Genomic DNA, 14,234 nt, shown 5'->3' on the forward strand with positions numbered 1-14,234 from the left:
CATTTTTCAAACATCTCAGGGAGACATTTGGGGTCAATTTCTAAATACAGAAACCAAATCTCACTGTAGTTGTATGATTTGTCCAAGATGTCATAGGTCATTTTTACATTAGTGGTAGAGTCAGGAAGCTAAATTCTAACACTCAAAAGCATCTCTTACTCTTATCCAATTGTATTAGGCAGCATGCTTTAGGTTGCAAGTTAAATTTAACCTAAAAAAGGTAAATTTATTAACTCATGAAATAGAGATGAAAGGTAACAAATAACTTCAGGCCTGGTTCAAAAAGGTATGTGAACAAGATAATCTTGACACTGTATCTTCAGTGTTTTAGGCAAGATCTTTCCAAAGTGATGGCAAAGGAGGCCAAAGGAAGTTCTAGGATTAACATCCTTCTTAGAATAAAAACTCTGAGAAGTAAGAAAGGTTTGAGTATTATGGCACCAACAAGATTTCCAGAGATACTTGTGGGCCTAGGTAGAGTCACCAGGCCAGAAGAATTTTATATTCTGGTTGACTTGAATTCTGTGCCCACTCCTATGACTGGGTTGAGGAGCCAATCAATCACAAGTCTTATCAGGTGGGATTGGAGCATTTCTCAGAAGGAAAGGGATCCAGCATAAGGTACAAAATCTGTAAAATAAAGTAGAGATACCAGGAAGTGCCTCACAGGTAAACATACTAACTACAAGGGAAGTTGGGATCCTCTATAGCCACTCCTTTGTTTTATACAGATGACATTGCTGAGTAGTGCCTAGAGGGGTAGATGGATTTGTCCAAAATCTCGGTTCTGGATAGTTACTAAGCATTGATCAAAACTCGGCTCTCTGGACGAGGTCTCCGGAATTATTGCACTGCATCTTATTTCTCCAGTATTCATTGCCTCACACCTCTCTGCTTCCTTAATATTCTTATTTGCTTTCAGTCTGATAGTTCCATGTCTGATAGTTCCTAAGCTGACCAGAGGAAAAAAAGTTATAATTTCCCTTCAAATTCATCTATTTCCTATTTTTATCTTGAAATAATCCCATTTCTACCACTGTTAAGATTGAAAGTGAATTATGTATATATGATGTGTCTTTAGTCACCAGAATCAGAAGAGAAAACAATCTACTAACCCTTGAGAAATTCTTCCAGTGAGGAGCAATTATCTTTTTTATTTGTTTGATTTCAGTTTAGAGGAAAGTGATTGCTCTCACAAACCATTAGAGCCAGTAGGCAGTTTCTCATCCTGGAGTGAAACTGTGAACATGAATTCATTTCACACCTGGTTTCATTAGGCCTGCCCTTTGCCTTGTATTTCCTTCCTATCCCTTCCCACTGCTCGAAGTGGCTGTTGCAAATGTACAACACTATTATAAAGTGTTAATAAATAGGGTGGTCTATGAGAAAAAGTACACCTCATGTAAACTATGGACTCTAGTTAGTAGAACTATTTTAATATTCTTTCATCAGCTGTAACTATCACAAAGTATCAACAATACAGGGAAATAGATTTGTTGCATGAATTTTTTGTATACTTCTCTAAATCAAAACATATATATATATTTAAAGGGCTGTTGATTCTCCATATCTTGGAGTACTATTTCTGCCCATGACTGGCCAGACCCAAACCCTAATGCTTTTAATATTAATATCTCACACATATGTTGTCAGTGGCACTTGACATATATTAACTTATTTAACCTTCCCAGCAATCATATGACGTTTAGGTTCTGTTATTATATTCCCATCTTGTAGATTTAGAAATTGAAGCACAGGATGTTGAGTACCTTGCTCCAAATCACATAGCTAATAAGTGACAAAGCCATGATGCAAACCCAGGCAGTGACAGCAGTGCCCATACTCCTAAATGCTATTCATAATTGTCATATGATTATATCCAGCGCATGCAGTTAGGAGCAAATCCCCGAGCAACAGTCCTTTCAATTTGCATAGCATTTCTTGTTACATAAAGATTTTATTATATGCTGCCTCTGTCAGGGAAGAGATTATTCGAGTGAGGAAAATGGCGAAGTGGGGAAATTTCTTATTGGGTGTCATATTATTGGCAAATAAGCCCACCCCACCAAGTCCCCTGGCAATTATGGTATGGATAAACGGTATCTCACTAATCTGTTCCTATGCTTTTGCTGAGTACTTTGAATCTCTCACAAGTAATGCAACGATGCAAGGGCAGGGATTGCAATAGGCCATGACATGGAGGGTGTCCTGAGTTTGTGACCTATTGGAGGGACAACGGTGGCATTCTCTGTTGTAACCTGACCTTGGTTCAATAAGCAGATTATTTTCCAATACTGGAACTCCAGCCTCCCTGGCATTTCTATGATCTATTTGATATTATTTTAATAAATTATTTTTCTGCTTACATGAACTAGTTAAACTCTGTTGCATACCATTCAGATTCCTACTTAATAGATGATGATGGTGATGATTGTAATTTCCACAATGTCCAAAATAGTCTGGGTTACTATGTTTGGTCAGAAAGAAGAATAATCAAAAATGGCTGGATGTAGAGAACAAGGCTTTATTCCTAGGATATTTCTCATCCTAGCTCAGTGATTCTGATAGTATGGAGCCAAAGGAATAATGAAATGATCATAGATCTCCAAGAGTTGTTCTCTCCATTTGATGATAATCTAAGATACCTACTGACTAAATAAGACATATGCTTCTTCCTTAAAAGAGAAGGGAAAAGCAAGTGTATGATTCCTTTTACATTCAAAGGGAAGAAACTGTGGTAACTAAGATGAAGATCATTCTGGGATTGTGAGGTGTTATGGAAACAGTGCGGGCATTGATGTCTAATGAACCTAGAGCCCCAGCTCATATAACTGGCAGTATAACCCCCATTTCAGCTGGTCTCTGGTACATTAGCTGGCTTGGTTAAGATAGTAATCAACCAGGTCTCCAAGGGCACTGCCAATCTCATATTCACCCTTATATTCTTGCCCCTTAGTTCTTGGCAGGTTGTTCTAAATGTTTGCCAAGAAAAGAATTATCTCAGAGAACAAGAGCCGTGGTAAAGGTGATTTTGCACAGGTCTGGCCAGTTATGGATAGAGATGCTTTATTTGAAGGATCAGGAAGGTTTCTCCTCCTTAATTTCTCTCTCCACTAATTTGTATAATGTTGCCATGTGCCATCTTCTGCTTAACCCCTGACTGTAGTCTGGTTGTACTCATATATACTTATTGTTTAGAAGGCTGAACTGATGTCATTTGAGGTTGCTTGTGAACCATCCCTGAATAATGGAGACCTCTGAAATATTTCTGTCTGCCCTGCACTCAAATTGGGAACTGTCAGTCAATTTAATAATCCTATTGGAGTGTCATCCACCCCAGAACAGCAACATATACCTTCTTTACAAGTTCCCATGGAATACATAACAAGATACTAAGATGTATCAAGTTAGAACCTATCATGGTTGATAAAGCAAACCTCAACAAGTTTAAAGAAATTAAAATCATACAGATTGCATTTTTTCAACCAGAAGGGAATCAAACCAGAAATCAATAACAGAAAGATAACAAGAAAGTTGGAAACTTGGAAACTAAACATGTTCAAAATAATCCACTGGTTGGAGATTTTTAAAATTTCATTGAAATGAAATGAAAATGAAAATACAAAATACCAAGATTTATAGGGCACAGGTAAAGCAGTGATGAGAGGGAAATTTAAAACACTAAATTCATACATTATAACAGAGAAAAGTTACAAATCAGTATTCTAAGATCCCACTACAAGGCCATAGAAACAGAAGAGAAAAATAAACCCAATGCAAGCAAAAAGAAAGAAATAATAAAGGTAACAGAAGTCATTGAAATTTAAAACAAAAAGTCAATTGGAGAAATTTATGAAACAAAGACATAGTTCTTTTAAAAAAATCAATAAAATTGACAAACCTTTATGAAGACCTAAAAGTAAAAAAAGAGAGAGAAGGCACCAGTTATTACTGTCAGGAATGAAACTGGGGATACAGTTGCTAGCCATGCAAACATCAAAAGAATAATTAGGGAATACTGTTAACAATTCTACACACATAAATTTGACAATTTAGATGAAATAGATCAATTCCTCATAAAACAAAATCTACCACAACTCACCCAGTGTGCAATAGATAACCTGAATAGCTCTGTAACTATTAAGGAAATTGAATTTTTAATTTAAAAAAATTCCCAAAAGGAAATATTCACACCCAGATGGTTCTACCGGATAATCCTCGTGAATGTTTAAAGAAGAATTAAAGCCAATTTTATACAGTCTCTTTCAGAAAATGAAGGTGAGGGAATACCCTACCATTTACTTTATGAACCTAGTATTACCCTGATGACCAAAACAGAAAAATGTGTTTTAAAAAAAGAAAGACAAACTATGGAACAATATCCCTCATGAACATAGATGTAAAGATCCTCAATAAACTATTAGCAAATAGAAATCAGCAATATATAAAAAGAAATTATATTCCATGATTGAGTAAGTTTTATTCTCAGGACATGAGCATAGTTCAAAATCAATCAATATAATCTACAATATTAACAGGCTAAAGAACAAAAGTATTAACCAAAGCAGTAAAACATTTGGCAAAATTCAACACCCATTCGTGATTTTTAAAATCTCAGAAAAATAGTAAAAGTAATTTAATATAGAACCAGTATTTTTTATCTTGGTATAAAATTAAAATTTTAGACAAGTATCTTGTTTAAACTATAGGCTAAATGCTTCATTATGACTTTCAGTTTTAATTAATTTTGGTATAGCAAAATCTTAAAAAAAGAAAAGTTTGAAACAAACTGATAGCAGCATCCTCTAGAATTTTACATTTTTCTAATAGTCTTAATTTTTCCTCTCTTACTTAATTCACACCTATATTGAGGAATTCCAAACCACTCCCCATAGTTTTCATAGAAACAAACTTCTTTGCCATTTATTTTTTTAACGAATGATGAAGACAATATCTAGAAGGCCTAGTATACATGAAGTACGTTGATTGAGTTTTACATGTGTTTCCCCCTCATTTCCTTTCTATTCAGGTTAAATATATGAGGCTAACGTCTTAAGTGAACTTTTTTAGTGGGAAGGTGTTTGTAGGGGTACAGGACACATACAACCCCTGAAAATACTAAGTGCCAACATGTAGGTATTTTTACCCTGTATCAGGCACTGTACAAAACACATTACATGCATTCATTCATTTAATCACCAGAACACTTTAGGAAACCAAGAATCAGAGTGGTTAGGTAACTTGTCCAAGTTTCCAGGTTAATCGATTTTAAAGTCAGGATTTGAACGCAAGCCTTCTGAGCCTACTATTCAAACTCTGAACCAATATTCTTGTCTCTTTCAGTAAAAAATTGGACTTAGTTCATGCCCAGAGCAGCTGGAATACAGGAACATGGGTGACCCTAAAACCTTTGAAGATATTCCACTGAGCCCAGTCCCTAGTACTGAAGTAACTACAGAGCTGCCATGTTTCTACCTGTCACAGGTTTCTTGCTAAAGACATGAAGTCACCTGAACCTAGTCTTTCTTTTTGTCTGATGAGGCAATCTACTACAAGAAAAAATTTCTCCTCATGTATTACCCATGAATTAATGGTATAAACATTATATTTCAAAAGCAATCCTTTGAAATACATTTATATTTCCTAACCTAAGATACAGGGGTGTGGAGTTAAGTCAAGGAGGCAGCAGTACCATTTACATCAATCTTTCAGATCCAAAAGTTAATAACAGATTTTTTAAAAAAGAAGTGACAGAGTTCAATTTTATGAATGTTTATATTTCTAGGAAGTCAAATAAATGTGATTTTGATCATCTTTACTGAACATCCATTCTTTGCCACTGTATTATATACCTTATAATTCTACTTCTAATAATAATGACCATCTTGTAAGATAGATATCAATGCCCCATTTTACTGATAAGTAAACCTAAGTCTAAAGAGTCTAAGTGAAATACTCCAAACTCTGCTATTGGTAAATGAGAATGATATGATTCATATCCATATTTGCCTGCCTCCAGAAGCTGTACTTTCCCTCATTTAATACATTCTCAGTTACCTTTATAAATTGGTGTTAAATCACCTTACTACATTGAGCCCCATTTTGGACTACTGTCCAGAGTGCCCGGGTGGGGGGATCATCCCTGATTTTTCCAGCAAGGGTTAAGTCTTTGATTTCAATTCACATAACAGGTAAAATATTACAATTATTTCTATTATAGTTATTATAATTCAACTATATAATTATACAATTATTATAATATAATATAATTACAGTTATAATAATTTTAAAATAATTTTCCACCACTAAACTATACATTTCTTAAGGACATGACTGTTTCTTATTGACTTCCTTATTGCTGGCAAAGAAAAAATATGTACAACCTGCAATGTATATTTATCAAGTTCACTAATTATTACTACTGAGCAATATTCATTACTGAAAAATATCAAACAATATTATTTTAAAACCTGAAAGAACCTTTAAACTGGAGTCAAGTATTGGGTAACCTTATCTTATCAGTAGTCTCAAAAAGCTTCCAATAATGAATGATGCTCTTATCTCCAATACGTTTTCTCAAGGACAAGACATGTGAGGGTAGTTGTGCCTAGGAACTAGAGGCCAGAGTTGTGTACTTTCGTCAGCATTTGGTTTTATCATTTTTTTTTCAGCCATTCTGATAGGTGTAGACAGATACCACATGGTGGTTTTAATTTCTATTTCCCTAATGATTAATAATGTTGAATATCTTTTTCTGTACTTCTTTGCCATTTTTATATCCTCTTTGGTAAGATGTGATGTTTTTTGCCCATTTTCTAGTTTTTTTTTTTAAAGATTTATTTATTTCTCTCCTCTCCCCTCCCCCACCCCATTTGTCTGTTCTCTGTGTCTATTTGGTGCGTCGTCTTTGTCCGCTTCTGTTGTTGTCAGTGGCATGGGAATCTGTGTTTCTTTTTGTCCGTGTGCGCGGCATCATTCCTGGGCAGGCTGCACTTTCTTTGGCACTGGGTGGCTCTCCTTACGGGGTGCACTCCTTGCGCTTGGGGCTCCCCTACGCGGGGGACACCCCTGCGTGGCACAGCACTCCTTGTGTGCATCAGCACTGCACATGGGCCAGCTCCACACGGGTCAAGGAGGCCTGGGGTTTGAACCAGGGCCTCCTATGTGATAGACGGACGCCCTAACCACTGGGCCAAGTCCGCCGCCCCATTTTCTAGTTTGATGCTTTGTGTTGTAGTATTGACTCTTGAAAGATCTTTAAATATTCTAGATACTTGCCTGTCAGACCTCTGGCTTGCAAATATGTTCCCCTAGTCAGTAGCTTGAATTTTCATCTGCTAACAGTATATTTCACAGAGCAATAGTTTTAATTTTGATGAAGTTCAATTTATAACTATTTCCTTTTATGTTTCTTGCATTTGGTTTCAAGTTAAGAATTTCTTTGCCTATCCCTAAATCCTGAAGATGCTCTATGTTTATTTCTGAACAGTTTGTGATTTTACCTTTTACATTTATGTCCTTTATCAATTAGACATAAATATTACTTATGATGCAAGACTTAGGTCAAGGTTCATTTCTTTGCCAATGAATATCCACTTGGTATAGAACCATTTATTAAAATGGCTCTCTTTCCTTTGTTGAATTATTTTTGCATAAAAAATCAGTTGGATATTTGTGTAGGTATATTTAGGATTCTCTATTCTATGCCATTCATCTTTATGTATGTTCCTCCACCAATACTAAAGTCTTGATTTCTGTAACTCCATGTCTTGAAATTATGTAGAGTGACTCCTCCCAATTTACCTTCTTTTTCAAGAAAAAAATTAATTCTTGTAGTTTGACTTTCCTACAAGTTTTAGAATAGTCTTATCTATATCTCCAGAAATTCTTGCTGGGATTTTGACAGGAACTGTATCAAAACTGAGCTTATGGCTAGCTATGGCAAATACCAAAATCCAGAGAATGGCAATTACTGTTATTTTCAAGCCTTATTATCACTTTATTTTTCCATGCACAATTTGCTAAGAAAGGTTCTGTATTCATGGTCTAATTTCTGCCTCACTACCAAGAGGAACACAATAGATGTTTAATCAATTGAACTGAAAACAGATTTCCTGCTTTATGTAAGTTACTACTGTAGGTAGGAAAATGGTGCTGAAGGGGCATAAATGACAGACTCAATCCCCAGAAAAGAAGCTTATATTCCCATAGGAATAGATTTTGTCCCTGAGCCATCTACTCATATATTTGTATACTTAGACTGACACACTTGCCTTCTCCATACACACATTTACATTGCAAATAAGGATCTGATCATAGGTACACCTATGTTTGTACCAGTTATCTAGTGCTGCATAATAAACCAACCCAAAACTCAGAGCTTAAAATGACTATTCCTCGTGAAGTCTGTGTTTCATGTAAACAATTCTGCTGAACTCTGCTTGGCTCAGCTGATCTCAGATGGCACTGAGTCTGGTCAGTTGCAAGATTGATGGTAAGCTGGCTGAGCAGGGATGATCTTATCTGAGATGGCCATCTTTGCACCACATTAACTTTCCTTCTTCAGCAAGCCAGCCTGGGCTTGTTCTCATCATGTGGCAAGGGTCTAAAGGATACTACAGAAGTGCACAAAGATCCATGAGGTCCAGGTACAGAAAAATCACATTGCTATTCTGACACATTTTTTGGCCAAAGTAAGTCACAAGTCATTTTAGTTTGCTAAATGCTGCCAAAGCAATATAGCAAAAATGGGTTGGTATTTTTCAGTAGGGATTTATTAGGTTAAAAACTTATACTTCTGATGCCTTGGAAGTGCCCAAATCAAGGTATCATCTGGAGAGCCTTTCTCACTGAGCTGCAGCTATGGGTGATGAGGCACATGGCAGGGCATGATGGCGGTGGGGGCTCATCTCTCCCCTCCCCTCCAGGCCTCATTGCTTTCAACTTCAGGATGCCTTTCTTTCTCCCAGGTTTGCTTATTTCTACTCCTGGAGGCTTCTTTCTGTCTCTGTGGCTTTTTTCCTCTGGACATGTGACTTTTTATTAGTTCATTTATAAAGGACTGCAGTAAGAAGATTAAGACCCACCCTGGGCCACACAATCTAATCAAAGGCCCTTAACTGAAGGGATTTACTCAAAGTTCCCACCTACAATAGATGTACAGGCCCAGGAATGGATTAGCTTTAAGAATAGGATTTTCCAGGGTCCACAAAAACTTCAAACTGCCACACAAATCTAACACAGCTCAACAGGAGGGGAGATAAACTCAAGTTCATGTGGAAGGAGCTGCAAAATCATAAAGAGTAGGGAAAGTAAAGAATTGTGGATATTTCTGCAATCAACCTATTATGCCATCCAATTGCAATTTCTTCCATTCCAGTGTTCTAACTCCTGAAAATCATAATAGCTCTGCTTTAGTATAGATACGCTGAGGCTCAGAGAGATTGAGCAATGTGTTCAAAGCCACTCAATATAAATAGAACACTTTCTGAACTACTAATTCAACATACCTGACTAACCATAGGTCTTTAGTTCCCCTCCCTTATAAATCCTTGTGAATTGCAGTAAAACACAATTTTTAAAAAGTAGTATCTCACAAGGTCTAAGGTAATATGAAAGAGATGATTGCATACCAGAAATTTTAGTACATTTCAAAAAGAAAAAGCTGGAGGGGAAGTTATCGCTTAGAAACATCAAAGCGGGATTCTTTAAAAATATAAATCAATTTCCCTGGAGACAATCCAGAGAATAAGCAAGTACCCTGAAATATGAGTGATACTGAAACATGTAGTTGAAACTGGGTTAGGGAACGATGGTTATCAGTCATAATTTTCTACACAGATTGATTGGCCCCACATTACCCAGGCCCTCTCTTCACAGCAAGCAGGTCACTGAGCAATTTCACATGGCATCTCTAGATAGGGTTTTGAGGGATTCTCTTCCAGAATAATTTAAATGCTCTGGGAAAAAAGACCTTGAGATACTGACATTTGGTAATCTATGCCCAAAAAAGGGTGTAGAAGTCTGATCAAATTTTATTGAAACCCACCAGGAGAAAAGACCTGTCCTGTCTTTTTGGTGTCCCAATATCAAGTGTTCCATCTCTACCAACATCCGGTAACACATTGAGAGCAGTTTTTTAGAAGGAAATATAATTCTCTACCTATTGATTGAATGGCCTTGCTCCAGAATCCCGGGCCAGTCTTGTGATTTTTCCACTGAAGTTTGCCTTAAGTTTCATACTGCCTCTTTTCCCTCCAACTACACAGGGTCTATTGGATCACATGGCCCTAGTTTTAGGGCTGATTGCACTGTGCCTTAGACCTGCTGCTGCAATGGCCTTATTCAGCTTAGAGCTGGGATCCTTCTGTGTCACTTGGTATACAGTCTAGAATAGTACTACTAGGTTTGGAATGTACTGACTCTAGAACTCAAAGAGGGTGCCCAGGCGCTATGCTTCATTCTCTGTGATAGGTAATGAAGGAAGCAGGTGATGTTTTAAAGGAGTATCCTAGAAATACCCTGATATTTAGCCACTAAAACCTCCACAGAGGTGACTGGTCCCTGAGTTTTCATAGGGTTTGTCTACCAATCAGTGTGGCACCTCTAGTCTCCTTGCTAAGCTCTTGTTCTTCCAGTCCAGTAAGCATGATGTCATCAATGAAATGAATCAAGGTGATACTCTGTCGATGCCCAGGTTATCCAGATATATTTTGAAAACTGTGATAGAGGTAGACAAGGTGACAGAGCCCTAAGGCAATTCCATAAAGTAATAAATATTGTTGTCTCACCTCCATAAATTTGAACTCCTGATCCTCCTTTCAAGTGGGAATGCAAAATAATGAATTCACCAAATCTTTGGTCACATACCATGTACCTGGGGCTTTACTCATCTGCTCCAGCAATGCAACCATGTTTTCTAAAGCTGTGGTAGTCTCTAATCACTCTCCAGGATCAATCAGCTTCTGCAGTGGCCAGACTGGTGAACTGAATATTCAGAAAAGTATACATGAGAAACAAATTAATATTATATAAAGCACTTGGAACATTGGGAATCCTTCCTTCCTTCCTTTCTGAAGCCATGGTTAGGCTCGAGGACCCACTTCCCTGATGCTTTACCCCTGACAAAGGGCCCCTTTCGGGCAGTAGGGCCTGTTTACTTTCTAGGTGGGCCTCTTCACGGCATGGCAGGTGGCCATCCTGGAGTGAGCAATAGAGAGAGAGGTTCAGGAGGAAGCCATGTGCCGGCCTTGAAATCATCCAGTGTCCCTTAGGGAGTCTCATTCCAGCCCAAACCACAGTGGGGGAAGTTAGGTTCTTCCTTTTGAGGGTAGGATTGGCACAAATAACTTGCAGACACATTTTTAAACCACCAGAAACACTAAAAGTACAAGTACAAAACATTGCTTCCAGGTTCTGGGTTTGGAGGCCAGGTGTCTCCACTAAAGCAAGAAAAACATCATCAAGAGATATTCTGCTTTAAACTCTGTAAAATCACTTCTTTTAGTTTTTGTTGTTGTTGCTCATTGTTTGTTTGTTTTTGTTAAAGTGGAAAAAAATAGAAAGAATCAATTGCAAAGTGTCCTTCAAGGGTTCATAAAAAGACTTTCATTTACGCAAAGGGTTTGCGTACCAGAAATAATTCTGTTGCTTGGTTTCTCTGTAAGTTCATGTTTACAGGTCCCAGTTACTCAGGAGTCTGTCAATGGAATTTAAGAGAAATCAAAATAATATGAAGAAATATATAAACTCTTAAACCTTCAGAGTTGACATATTGTCTTAGGCAAGTTTCCTCAAGCTGTGCACTAAAGATATATATAACTATCCAAATGAAGGGGAGAAACTATTTAAATTGCTTAACAAAGAAATTCTTTAACAAAGATAAACATTTTCTTAATTTAGTTTAATTGAAAGACTTCTCAGCAGTTTTACTACATTAAGGTGCATTTTGAATTTTCATGAACTCAATATAGCCCCAGAGTTTATAAAATGTATTTGACTTTGGAATCCTATTTTAGTAGAACAAAGTTTGGGAAATTCTAACTTGGGTCTGGATAATCCTAGATATCCAAACACTTTAAAGCCTGACTTTTCAGTTTCATTTTATAAAAGCCTTTTTTTTTTGGCTTGCCCATAGTTATCCATGGCCTTCATTATTGTAGTTATCCAACTCTGGACATCTTATCATTCCAATGATGAGTTGGTCCCTAGAGCTTTTGTGCCCATAACTTATACGTTGCAATAAATGGTTAATGCAGTAACATTTTATCGGATTCCCTATAATGTGATTGCAAAATAGCCTCACTTTCAGATAAATCAGAGTACTGTGAATGAATATGGCAGAGAAAAAGGAGTGCAAGAAAACTGGAAATGAAGTTACATTGCATGAGTTAGAGACCTACCTCTCCTCTTTGTTCACTTAACTCACTAAGCCTGAAATTTCTCTTCAGGAAAATGGGGCTCAGTAAGCTCCACCCAGGCTTTTTTTTTTTTTTTCTCTCAGAATAAATGGAGACAATGCACAAATGCACAAGTGTGAATTGTTAAGTGTTCTGTATGTATCAGAAATTAAATGGATGCCTGTTGAACAATGAGTTGAGCAGTCTTTGCAACAAGGCAGCACAGCATTATTAATAGAATAAGCTGAGAAATGCAGAGGATGAGTGGATACAGAATCTCACTTCCCACATGGCCCAGACACCCGTGGTGAACTATTTCTTCAGCAATGTCTCTGGCTTAAAGTATTGAAGGATATGTTAGTGGATTTTGTGAAATAAGCCAAGAATTAAATTCCTTCCACTGGGGCTAACAGCAAGGCAGCATTTTGGTATTAGTCTCCCCTTTTGTTTGGATCAAGGGATAATGAATATCTTTATAGAGAACAGCAAAAAAAAAAAATTGCACACCATTTAATAACTGCAAATTTTACCCAGAGATGCCTTTCTTTCAGGGACACTAATGCTGTGTATCATGCCCATCTCCTTCCCCACTATTTTTCTTTTCTCTGAAGAGAACTGAATCAGATCTAGGTTTTTTTGGAGTAAGCATATCTAGATACATTAATTATAGGTATAGCTATAGATATAGATGTAGACATAGACATGGCTATAGACATGGATATGGACGTGGATATGGATATGGATGTGTACGTGGATATGGATACAGGAAAAGTCCTGACACAAAGAAATTAAGGAGTCTTTTCATGCTAAAAAATGTAAAAAGATTACCTGCAGTTAGAGAAACTTACTCTTGAATTTCATAGCGCAATAACCTTGGATAAATCATGTAACACTTGGAGTCTCTGTTTCTTCAGATATAAAATAGGTAATAATAAGATTACCTACTCCAGAGTATTTCTGTGAAGATTAAATAAGATAAAGCAGAATGTAAAATTGCCTGGTGTCACCCCTGATACCTAAAAAACATGCAGCCACTGTTAGCAATTCTTACTCATAGAAATACTTGGGAAGTTGCATACATTGGCTATTAAAACTGTGTCCTTTACTTTCAAGGGATTTCAGACTAGGGTGCTCTGGGGTGAGAGGAAGGAAAGCCAACACTGCTGTGCTGTGTGCTGCAGCACAGTGCAGGGAAGGGCTGTGGCATGATGGACGAGAGAGGGTGGTTCTGAGTGGAGGGTGAGAAGCCACCCAGAGAAGATGGTACTGCGGTGACATTTAATGATAGGGAAGATTTCAGCAAATGTCTCCATAGGTATCAGTCTTATTTCCAGCCTAGTGTTTTGCAAAGAGCATGAAATATGGATACTGATAGACTTGGATAATCTTGGGAAGTATTTGTTTTCATTCATTCCACAGATGTTTATTGAATCAAACATTGATAGCCCCAGGGGATACAATGATGAATAGAATGTGATTCAGGACCTACCAGGCGTTCACAATCTAAGGAAGAACTAGGCCAATATTCATGGGAGGATAAGCATAGGTTGACCTTGTAATTTAGCATCAGACTAGGTACATTTGACTATATAAGTGGGTCACCATCAATAGTCACACCAGGACAAAATCATGCACCACGTTTGTCCTCAGCAAATCGAAGCCTACTATAATCCTAGGGATGTGGTATGATATCGCTAAAAGTACTATAGGAACACAGACAAATGAAAGAGCCGACAGAGCTCAGACAGGCAACAAAGAGCCCACAAAAGTCCATACTGCATTGCGAGGGACTGATGAGAGTTCCCCAGACACAAAAAAAGAGAGGGAGCCCGCATG

This window comes from Dasypus novemcinctus, chromosome 14 (assembly GCF_030445035.2).
Source record: "Dasypus novemcinctus isolate mDasNov1 chromosome 14, mDasNov1.1.hap2, whole genome shotgun sequence".
NCBI classification, from domain to species: domain Eukaryota; kingdom Metazoa; phylum Chordata; class Mammalia; order Cingulata; family Dasypodidae; genus Dasypus; species Dasypus novemcinctus.